We start from the raw sequence: 11,775 nt of genomic DNA on the forward strand, positions 1-11,775 counted from the left end.
CCATTTTCTCTATTTTGTTCTATGGGCCCTAATATAATAATATTAATATATAATAGCTAACTTTGATTTTTTACTATGTATTGTGTTGTAATTAATTCAATACTTATGAGAACCTTATTAATAAGCAGCAGCTTCTCCACTTCTTCTGGAATCTCCGTCTGGTTGTCTGCCTAATTCTACTCCTGCCTCCACCATGTCCAATCAGGGTGACCCAGAAGTCCTACAAGGTGTCTACCTCTGGCCCCCGGGCCTTCAGCAGCCATTCCTATGCTAGTGGGTCCGGTGCCCGCATCAGCTCCTCAGCTTCTCCTGAGTGGGCAACAGCAGCTTCTGGGGTGGCCTGGGTGGAGGCTATGGTGGGGCCAGCAGCATGGGAGGCATCACCACCATCACAGTCAACCAGAGCCTGCTGAGCCCCCTTAACCTGGAGGTGGACCCCAACATCCAGGCCTTGTGCACCCAAGAGAAGGAGCAGATCAAGACTCTCAACAAGTTCGCCTCCTTCACAGACAAGGTGCGGTTCCTGGAGCAGCAGAACAAGATGCTGGAGACCAAGTGGAGCCTCCTGCAGCAAGAGAAGATGGCTCGGAGCAACATGGACAACATGTTTGAGAGTTACACCAACAACCTTAGGCGGCATAGACACTCTGGGTCAGAAGAAGCTGAAGCTGGAGGCAGAGCTTGGCAACATGCAAGACCTGGTGGAGGACTTTAAAAACAAGTATAAGGATGAGATCAATAAGCACACAGAGATGGAGAATGAATTTGTTCTCATCAAGAAGAGTGTGGATAAAGCTTACATGAACAAGGTAGAGCTGGAGTCTCGCCTGGAAGGGCTGACTGACGAAATCAACTTCCTCAGGCAGCTGTATAAAGAGATCAGGAGCTGCAGTCCCAGATCTCAGACACGTCTGTGGTGCTGTCCATGGACAACAGCCACTCCCTGGACATGGACAGCATCATCGCTGAGGTCAAGGCACAGTACAAGGAGATTGCCAACCACAGCCGGGCTGAGGCCGAGAGCATGTACCAGATCAAGTATGAGGAGCTGCAGATGCTGGCTGGGAAGCACGGGGATGACCTGCGGCATACAAAGACTGAGATTTCTGAGATGAACCCAAACATCAGCCAGCTCCAGGCTGAGACTGAGGGTCTCAAAGGCCAGAGGGCTTTCCTGGAGGCCGCCATTGCAGATGCCGAGTAGTGTGGGGAGCTGACCATTAAGGATGCCAACGCCAAGCTGTCTGAGCTGTAGGCTGCCCTGCAGTGGGCCAAGCAGGACATGTGCAGCAGCTGCATGAGTACCAGGAGCTGATGAACGTCAAGCTGGCCCTAGACATGGAGATCGCCACCTACAGGAAGCTGCTGGAGGGCGAGGAGAGCTGGCTGGAGTCTGGGATGCAGAACATAAGTAACCATACGAAGACCATCAGCAGCTATGCAGGTGGTCTGAGCTTGGCCTATGGGGGCCTCACAAGCCCCGGCCTCAGCTATGGCCTGGGCTCCAGCTTTGGTTCTGGTGTGGGCTCCAGCTCCTTCAGCCGCACCAGCTCCACCAGGGCCATGGTTGTGAAGAAGATAGAGAACCGCAATGGGAAGCTGGTGCCCGAGTCCTCTGAAGTCCTGCCCATTGAACAGTTGCGGCAGCCCCTCCCAGCCTGCTCCGCCTGCAGCTGCCCCAGAGCCCAGGAGGGAGGCCACTGCGCAGGGGAGCACAGGGAACAGGTGACCCACCCGAGGCTCAGCCCTAACTCTCAGCCCACCCACGGGTGGAGTTTACTGCCTGGACACCCCGTTTACCCCATGCCTCCAGCTACAGAACAATTCAATTGCTTTTTTTGGGGGGTCCAAAATAAAACCTCAGCTAGCTCTGCCAAAAAAAAAAACCTTATTAAAACTTTGTAAAAAAAACAAAATAGAACCACCACTTAGAAATCTGACATAAGAGAAACAATATATAAGACTATAGGGACAAAGTAGATAAGAATCCCAAATAGCTTTTTTTTTTTATTTTTGGAATATACAAGTGAAAAATTTTCATTTGGTTTTACATTGTTTTTACAGTGCTTATATATTTCTGGTCTTGATTACATCTTGTAGTCTTGTAGTATGAGGAAAGTACTAGTATTATTATCTCTTTTCATGCATAGTGACTAAGTTACTTGTCCCAGGTTTCAGAGGTATCAAGGAATAGTGCTGGAGTTCAAATCTGACCAGTCTGGTTCCCAAATCCTTGCTGTAAACCACTATGTTATGTAGCCCCTGTGCCTATGTGGCATAAATTAAAGGCCAGAGGGAAGCAGAGTCCTTTCTAAAACGGAAGGCATCAGAGCCGCACATATCCCAGATTATACACCTCTACCTGCTGCTACTCGCCAGAGCCACGTTCTTCCAAAGGCAACAGGGCCAGCTTGAGTATTAGAGTCTGCTTAAGGCCTTGCTTGACTCCCCTTATTCCTACCTCCTGGCTCTTCAAGGCAACAGGAGAGAGATGGTCATCAGGCTCCCTTCTCTTTAGGGACTCATTTTCTGAAGGAAAGTCATTTCCCACATAGTTTACGGCAAAGACAGGACAGGACCAGTCTTAGCCACAGTTATAGAAAAGAGAAATTTTCTTTGTTACTTTCTTAGCCAGCAAAACCCATTTCCCAGCCTCTTGATGTACTCAGAGCCTAACCTGCTTTTTGTGTGTGTGTGTGTGTGTGTGTGTGTGTGATAGAGTCTCACTCTGTTACCCAGGTTAGAGTGCAGTGGCACAATCTCGGCTCACTGCAGCCTCGGCCTCTCGGGTTCCAGCGATTATCCTGCCTCAGCCTCCCGGGTAGCTGGGATTACAGGCATGCACCACTCCTGGCTAATTTTTGTATTTTTAGTAGACACAGGGTTTCACCATGTTGGCCAGGCTGGTCTCAAACTCCTGACCTCAGATGATCCCCCTGCCTCGGCCTCCCAAAGTGCTAGGATTATAGGCATGAGCCACTGTGCCCGACCCCTAACCTACTCTTGATACTCACTGCCCTCACAAAGATTGCCTTTAACCTGTTCAGAAGCCTCCATTATAGCCCTCCACTCCGTAGTGCCCTCTATCTTGCAGTCTCATTCTTTAAACTACCTCCCCTCCTGTGGAAAAAAGTGCTAGTTATTCTTTAATATCTGTATGCCCCTTCTTCCATAATGATAGAGCACCTACTGTCTCGCTTCCTTGCAGTTAGTTATGGCCATATAACTAAGTTTTACACAATGGGATGTAAACATACTGATGGCGTTCAGGATATGCTACCCTGAAATATGGCACCCTGGCATTTGAGAAAACAGCGGAAGCAGGAAGTCACTCTCATTTTCCCTGACCTGTCTCCCCTGAAGCAGGTTATAAGACCCCCATTTGAGAGGTACTCCTCCTATACCTGAAGGAAAGGGAACATACTGAATCTGAACAAACAGGCCTTTCAAATTTCCATAAGGTCATCATCATTATATCCTACCCTCTCTGTTCAATCATACTTCTCTAAAATTGTCCACTTCTTCATCAAACCTAAGCACAAAAAAAAAAAAAACACAAGCTTACCTGTTTCTTTGGTCTTCATTTCTTTAGGAAGGCTCCTATGTCACATAAAAGTCTTACTGAATAAATTTGTATGTTTTTATTTTTTATTATAGAAGCCTCAGCCATGAACCTAGCAATAAGTTAGGAAAGAAATCTCTTCTCCCCAGTCAGGCATGGTGGCTCACAGTTGTAATTCCAGCACTTTGGGAAGCCAAGGCAGGAGGATCACTTAAGGTCAGGAGTTCAAGATCAGCCTGGCCAACATGGTGAAACCCCGTCTCTACTAAAAATACAAAAAAAGTGGCCTGGCATGGTGTGCCTCCCTGTAGTACCAGCTAATCGGGAGGTTGAGGCAGGAGAATTGCTTGAACCCAGAAGATGGAGGTTGCAGTGAGCCAAGGTTGCATGACTGCACTCCAGCCTGGGTGATACAGCCAGACCCTGTCTCAAAAAAAAAAAAAAAAGAAATCTCTTCTTCTCTACCACACATTGTATATTTACTGGAAGTATGCTTAAAGAAAGGTGATATGCTCTTCTTTCTCCGTGTGTCTTCCTGCTGGCTGGAATGTAGATTTTATCTCTTCTGTGAAGCACAGCAGATAGCAAGATAGAAGGAACCTAAGTCCCTAACACGATGGAATGCTGTAACAGACTTGGTCTGACAACCTGGTAGACTTCAGTTATTTTATTTTTATTATTATTATTATTATTTTTGAAATGGAGTCTCGCTGTATCGCCCAGGCTGGAGTGCAGTGGCACGATCTCGGCTCATTGCAGCCACTGCCTCCCGAGTTCCAGCAATTCTCCTGCCTCAGCCTCTCTGGTAGCTGGGATTACACGCATGTGCCACACCTGGCTAATTTTTGTATTTTTAGCAGAGACAGGGTTTCACCATGTTGGCCAGGCTAGTCTCAAACTCCTGACCTCAGGTGATCCACCCGCCTCGGCATCCCAAAGTGCTAGGATTACAGGCGTGAGCCATTGCACCCGGCCAACTTCAGTTATTTTAATGAATTCTGGAATATGGCAGAGAAACAAACTTGTACCTTGAGGCTACTATTATCCTGTAGTATTTTTACTTGCAGGCAAATATAATGTGCCCAGCCGACTTCAGTTATTTTAATGAATCCTGTAATATGGCAAAGAAACAAACTTGTACCTTGAGGTTACTATTATCCTGTAGTATTTTTGTTACTGGCAGGCAAATTTAACGTGCCCAGCCAACTTCAGTTATTTTAATGAATTCCGGAATATGGCAAAGAAACAAACTCTCACCTTGAGGCCACTATTATCTGCAGTATTTTTGTTACTTGCAGGCAAACTTAACCTATTTGCCCTCTAGTGTGTGTGTGCGTGTGTGACAGGGTCTCGCTTTGTCACCCAGGCTGGGGTGCAGTGGTGCCATAACGGCTTGCTGCAACCTCGACCTCCTGGGCTCAAGGGATCCTCCCACCTCAGCCTCTGGAGTAGCTGGGACTACAGGCGTGCACCACCCACATCTGTAGTTCCAGCTACTCCGGAGGCTGAGGTGGGAGAATCTCTTGACCCCAGGAGGTCAAGGCTGCAGTGAGCTGTGATTGTAGTTTTTGTAGAGATTGAATTTCATCATGTTGCCCAGGCTGGTCTCGAATTCCTGGGCTCAAGTGATCCTCCTGCCTCAGCCTCCCTAATATATAATGAAATAATTACATAAATTATTATGCTTAGATTCCAGGTGTGAGCCACCACATCAGGCCTCTTTCTACCATTGATTAGCAAGACCTGTGGCTTTGCTAACATAAACAGAAGAATATCCTTTCAATAACACGAAACTTTGAGTTGGTCCCTCCTGATTCAGCAAGTGATATATTAAAGGGGGAAAAGGAATTTAGAAAAACCATCTCTTAAGATAAAAACTCAGCTTGTGGCCAGGTGAGGTGGCTCATGCCTGTAATTCCAGCACTTTGGGAGGCTGAGGAGGGAGGATTGCTTGAGTCCAGGAATCCAAGATCAGCCTGGGCAATATAGTGAGACCTCATCTCTGCAAATAATAATTTTTAAAAATTAGCTGGGTGTGGTGGTGCACATCTGTAGTTTCAGTTACTTAGGAGGCTGAGGTGGGAGAATAGCTTGACCCCTGGAGGTCAAGGCTGCAGTGAGCTATGATTGGGCCACTGGGCTGCAGCCTGGGCAACATGGTGAGACCTCAAAAAAAAAGAAAAAGAAAAAGAAAAAAAGGAAAACTCAGCTTGCTTGCAAGGCTACTGACATGCATAATACTATTTTGTTTTCAAAAGTTGAATACCATGTAGCGTTTTCTTTTTGTACCCTTTCCATATCCCAGTTCTGCCAGCCTGATCAACATCTCTGCCAACTACAGCAAAGATTGGGTTCTGAGAAAAGCAAAACAGAAACTAACAAGAATAGTTTTCAAAACATTATGTTGTTACAATTACCTGAAGGAAAAGAGCTAAGTTTCATTCCTTTGCATTCCTTAGGCCAACAGTCCCCAATCATTTTGGCACCAGGGATGGGTTTCATCATAAGACAATCTTTCCGTGGACTGGGACAGTGGGTGGGGAGATGGTTATCAGGATGATTCAAGCACACTACATTTATTGTGCACCTTATTTCTATTATTATATTGTAATATATAATGAAATAATTACATAAATCACCTTCATGTAGAATCAGTGGGAGCCCTGAGCTTGTTTTCCTATAACTAGATCATATCACATGGGAGTGATGGGAGACAGTGACAGATCATCAGGCATTAGATTCTCATAAGGAGCATGCAACCTAGGTCCCTTGCATGTGCAGTTCACAGTAAGGTTCAGGCTCCTATGAGAATCTGCCGCCACTGCTGCTGCTGCTGATCTGACAGGAGGCGGAGCTCCAGCGGTAATGCAAGCAATGGGGAGCAGCTGTAAATATAGATGAAGCTCCACTCTCGCTCTAAGAAATAATAATTCAGTCAAATACAGATGAACCTCCTGCTGTGCAGCTTGGTTCCTAACACGCCATGGACCAATACTGGTTCGTGGCATAGCGGTTGGGGACCCTGCCTTAGGCCATGTCCCATCCACACAGCTGCCAAAGCTCATCTTTTTAAAATGGCTGACAAATTTATAGAAACAGAAAGCAGAATAGAGGTTACCAGGACTGGGAGAAAAAGAATGGACATTATTACTTAGTGGGTACAGAGTTTCTGTTTGTAGTGATGGAAAGGTTTTGGAAATAGAGAGTAGTGATGGTCACACAATATTGTGACTACAATTAATGACACTTAATTGTAATTCTAAAATACTGAAAATGGCACACTTAATATTACATATTTTTACCACAAAATAAATAAAAGCTAGAAAAAAAGTATCTTAAAAGAATACAGGAAAAGATGCCTACCCCAAAACCTTTTAATCATCTCTATTTCTATAACGACTTCTTATTCTAATTTTTATGAAAGCTTTTGGAGGCTGCAGAATGTGTCTAATATGTAACCAGCATATTTGTTTGCTTAGCTGAATAATCACAAATAAAAGCACTTCACTTGGAGACCGGGGGCAGTGGCTCACTCCTGTAATCTAAGCACTTTGGTAGGCCAAAGCAGGAGGATCACTTGAAGCCAGGAGGTTGGGACCACCCTGGCCAACATGGTGAAACCCAGTTCTCTCCAGTTCTCTACTAAAAAGGCAAACATTAGCTGGGTGTAGTTGTGGGCGCCTGTAATCCCAGTTACTTGGGAGGCTGAGGCACGAGAAGCACTTGAACCTGGGAGGCAGAGTTTGCAGTAAGCCAAGATCATGCCACTACACTGCAGCCTGGGTGACAGAGTGAGACCGCGCCTCAAAAAAATAAAAAATAGTCGGGCGCAGTGACTCACACCTGTAATCCCAGCACTTTGGGAGGTTGAGGCAGGCCGATAACCTGAGGTCAGGAGTTTGAGACCATCCTGGCTAACATGGTGAAACCCCATCTGTACTAAAAATACAAAAAATTAGCTGGGCGTGGTGACAGGCGCCTGTTAATTGTAGCTACTCGGGAGGCTGAGGCAGGAGAATCACTTGAACCCAGGAGGCGGAGGTTGCAGTGAGCCGAGATGGTACCACTGCACTCCAGCCTGAGAGACAAGAGTGAAACTCTGTCTCAAATAAATAAATAATAAAAAATAAATAAAATAGCACTTTACTTGATACACTTTTTTTTCCATTTAATGATGTGGGGGCAGAAGTAACTCCTTAGCAGCTCATACCCAGATTCCTTTTACAGAGAGAGACCGTTTACTTGAGCAGAGCTCTAAGGTAAACAACAGTAACAAAAAGAATCTCAGCTAGGGAAGGACTCTGCTTAGATTAATCCAGGGGAGGAGGAATACCTGAATCACACTTAAGCTTGGCAAATCTAGATCCTTGATTAATTTTCAAATTATTTGCCATCTAAGATTGTGTATAATTTTGTATAAGATACAGGCTTAGCAGTGTCCCCTTCATATTTACTTAGTAAAGAAAACCAAAAGTTTATTGATTACAAAAACTGAAGTATACATTTAAAAAGTTGTTGGTGGGAAGAAAAATGATGCCAGAGCCCAAGAAATTAATTAAGTCAGTAATAGCAAGAGGATCAGATGAACCAGAAGAAAGGAAAATACAAAGAAATTAAAATCAGCAAATAAAGCAAAAGTATTCTAAAATCTAAATGGGAATTTAAGTAAACAGAATGAAACGGGGTTGAGAGGTTACTGAAAACACAGGCAACCTTAAATGTCTTGCATTCTTTAAGCCTTTACAGAGTGTTATTTTATTATTATTATTATTATTATGAGATGGAGTCTCACCGTGTCGCCAGGCTGGAGTGCGGTGGCACAATCTCGGCTCACTGTAACCTCCACCTTCCGGGTTCAAGCGATTCTCCTGCCTCAGCCTCCCAAGTAGCTGGGACTACAGATGCATGCCATCACACCTGGCTAATTTTTGTGTTTTTAGTAGAGACGGGGTTTCACTCTGTTGGCCAGGCTGGGCTCAAACTCCTGACCTCAGGTGATCCTCTCACCTCGGCCTCCCAAAATGCTGCGATTACAGGCATGAGCCACTGCGCCCAGCCCAGAGTGTTATTTAAATTTCGCACATTAAATATCTCTTCAGCATTACTATACTCACAGCAACATGAAAGCATTTGTCCTTGCTTCCACAAGAAAGAAGATTTCCTGTCATTCAGGTAATTTTTTTTGTTGTTGTTGAGACAGAGTCTCGCTGGTCGCCCAGGCTGGAGTGCAGTGGCCGGATCTCAGCTCACTGCAAGCTCCGCCTCCCGGGTTTACGCCATTCTCCTGCCTCAGCCTCCTGAGTAGCTGGGACTACAGGCCCCCGCCACGTCGCCCGGCTAGTTTTTTGTATTTTTTAGTAGAGACGGGGCTTCACCATGCCAGCCAGGATGGTCTTGATTTCCTGACCTCGTGATCCGCCCGTCTCGGCCTCCCAAAGTGCTGGGATTACAGGCTTGAGCTACCGCGCCTGGCTCATTCAGGTAATTTAATCTCCATGTTCTACCTTGTTTACAGCCATATAGCTGTTAAGATCGTAGCCTGGGCCAGAGCTCGGTACAGCAGAATTGGAAGGAGCTATTATGGTGTGACTTGTTTAAAGAGTTTCTGTCTAAAATCAAATTCTTTCACTGACTTGCTTCACTGACTCTTATTCCCACCATTTGAAAATGTTTGCTTTGGGTTAAGGTATTATTGTCACAAGAAATTTTCTTAAGACATAGCTCTCTCAGGGAGAGCTAAGATAACCCAAAGCTCTGGGATTCATTTGTTTTTGTGTGTGTGTGTTTTTTTGAGACAGAGTCTCGCTCTGTCGCACAGGCTGGAGTGCAGTAGTGTGATCTGGGCTCACTGCAAGCTCCACCTCCCCGGTTCACGCCATTCTCCTGCCTCAGCCTCCCGAGTAGCTAGGACTACAGGCACCCGCCACCGCGCCCGGCTAATTTTTTGTAGTTTTTAGTACAGACGGGGTTTTACCGTGTTAGCCAGGATGGTCTCGATCTCCTCATCTTGTGATCTGCCCGCCTCGACCTCCCAAAGTGCTGGAATTACAGGCGTGAGCCACTGCGCCTGGCCTGGGATTCATTTGTTAATGTGAACTCAGCAGGACACAAAGGAACAAGGCACAGGACAGCTAAGTTTGTGTGTGTGGAAGGTCCCGTGGATCTGTTTTCTCTCACACATCTCAGTCAGAAGTCTCATGTCACTACATACTAACATAGTTTCCTCATTTAATATCCGATATTGCTACTGATGAGTATTTCCCTTTAATGAATTACATTTGGGTTATAGTTATCTTCACCATTCCTACATAGGTAAGCAGGCAGTTCTTAATTTACAAATGAGCCAAACATTCATACAGCAATTTTGGTCCCCCACTGCCAATTAATTATGGAAAACAATGCAGCTTTTTTGTAAATCTGGGGCTTCAATGTGAAGGAAGAAAAGACTCCCAGGTCAAGATGTGCTTACGCTGGCTGATTCCAAGGACAATCTTGCTGGCAGTGATACCCTACCTATTTAGAAGCCACTCTCTCCCTTTCCTCGTCCCCAAATCTCTTCCAAATGTTACCTAAATTCCACCATATAGAGTTTGTTTTGGTTAATAAAATTCAAATGCACCTGAGAGAGAATTCAAAAGGACACAGAGGCCAAATTTGGGGTAATTTAAATATCAAAAGAAATAATGACTGCAATTGATTATAAAACAGTGAATAAATAAAAACCCATGAATCTACAGTGATACTCAGAGAGAAAAAAGATAATTTGCCACCTTTGAAGGTGACTGTTATACTAACTTCTTATTCTGAAAATTGGTAATTAAAGCACCTACCCTGTCTTTTAAGGAGGAATTGTAGTTCATTCCCAGCTGAAGAAACGTTGTGTGTGTGTGTGTGTGTGTGTGTATTTATAAATGCTAGCTAATAAATGTAGAGGAAATGATATAATTAGAAAAGTCATCATTCTGTCATCCCTAATGAAATAGTAATTCAGTCAAGGGTGATCAAGAATGCTAACACATAATGGGAAAGGTTGTTTTGGGGTCCGATATTTGCATGGGACCAAAGTACCACCTCACAGATGACCTTCTAATTACAAAGGAGGGCTTTACCACTTTGATGACATTTAACATCACAAAGAGTGGGACAATCTGATATTGTGTGCCGCCGGATGTGACACAACAATCTAAAGTACACATCATCAACTCTGATATATTTTTGCTCAACCTGATTAATTTGAAGTTAATAAGAGTTTGGATTTAACCTTCCAATTTATAGGAAATGAAGGAGATAGAGAATCAAGTTAAATCGCACCTGGAGAAAACAATCAAATAAATCCAAAATGTAAAGCATCCTACAAATTAATTTGTCCTGATCTCTTCAAAAGGTCAATTTTATGGGGGAAAAAGTGGAGGTGTGACACCTTTCCTTACCCATTGTAAAGGTCATGGCCAACACTTTGATAACAGAAGACAAGTTAGTAAAAGTGTAACTAATTTATTTAATTAAAGTTTTATGTGAAAGTCATTCGTAAAGCACCTACCAAAAAGATTTCAGCCTTTTCAGACTTCCAAATTGGGATTTGTCTGAAAGAGAACATAGTCCCTGTGAATGACTCCTCGATACTTCTTGTATCAAATTACCTCCTCAGTCTCTAAATCACTCAACTGTGGAGGGTGTGTATGGGGGGGGGGGGAGTGTGTGTTGGGAGAAGGAAGTGATATATCTTGTCATCTTAACAAACACACTAATCAAGCCTAACCTCTTATTTAGCTTCCCACTAGGCATGTACAAATTCCCTGAGAGTTCTCACGCACTTACACCACCTCATACTTTTCCCAGGGAAAGTGGTCACTCCTAGGAGAACAATGGGTGCATTTCACAAAGTTTCTCAGGAAGTTCCATACTTCAGTGTGACAAAACCTTATGGAAACAAGAGGAGAGAGAAAATGAAAAAGGGAAGGATCCAGAAGGAAGCAATGATGAACTAAAGGGAAGAATCATTGTCCTTAATAAAGACAAAAAATGAAAACATCAAAAAGAAGGAACAGGGCCGGGTGGGGTGGCTCACACCTGTAATCCCTGCATTTGGGAGGCCAAGGCAGGTGGATCACCTGAGGTCAGGAGTTTGAGACTAACCTGGCCAACATGATGAAACCCTGTCTCTACTAAAAATACAAAAATTTAGCTGGGCATGGTGGCACGCGCCTGTAATC

General features: G+C 44.5%; 1 pseudogene; it reads left to right on the top strand.

The window, feature by feature from the left end:
• Positions 1–11,550, top strand: part of LOC111542805 — a 61,207-nt pseudogene extending 49,657 nt beyond the window's left edge.
• The last annotated feature ends 225 nt before the right edge of the window (positions 11,551–11,775 follow it).

The sequence above is a fragment of the Piliocolobus tephrosceles genome, chromosome 11, assembly GCF_002776525.5.
Source record: "Piliocolobus tephrosceles isolate RC106 chromosome 11, ASM277652v3, whole genome shotgun sequence".
Classification (NCBI taxonomy): domain Eukaryota; kingdom Metazoa; phylum Chordata; class Mammalia; order Primates; family Cercopithecidae; genus Piliocolobus; species Piliocolobus tephrosceles.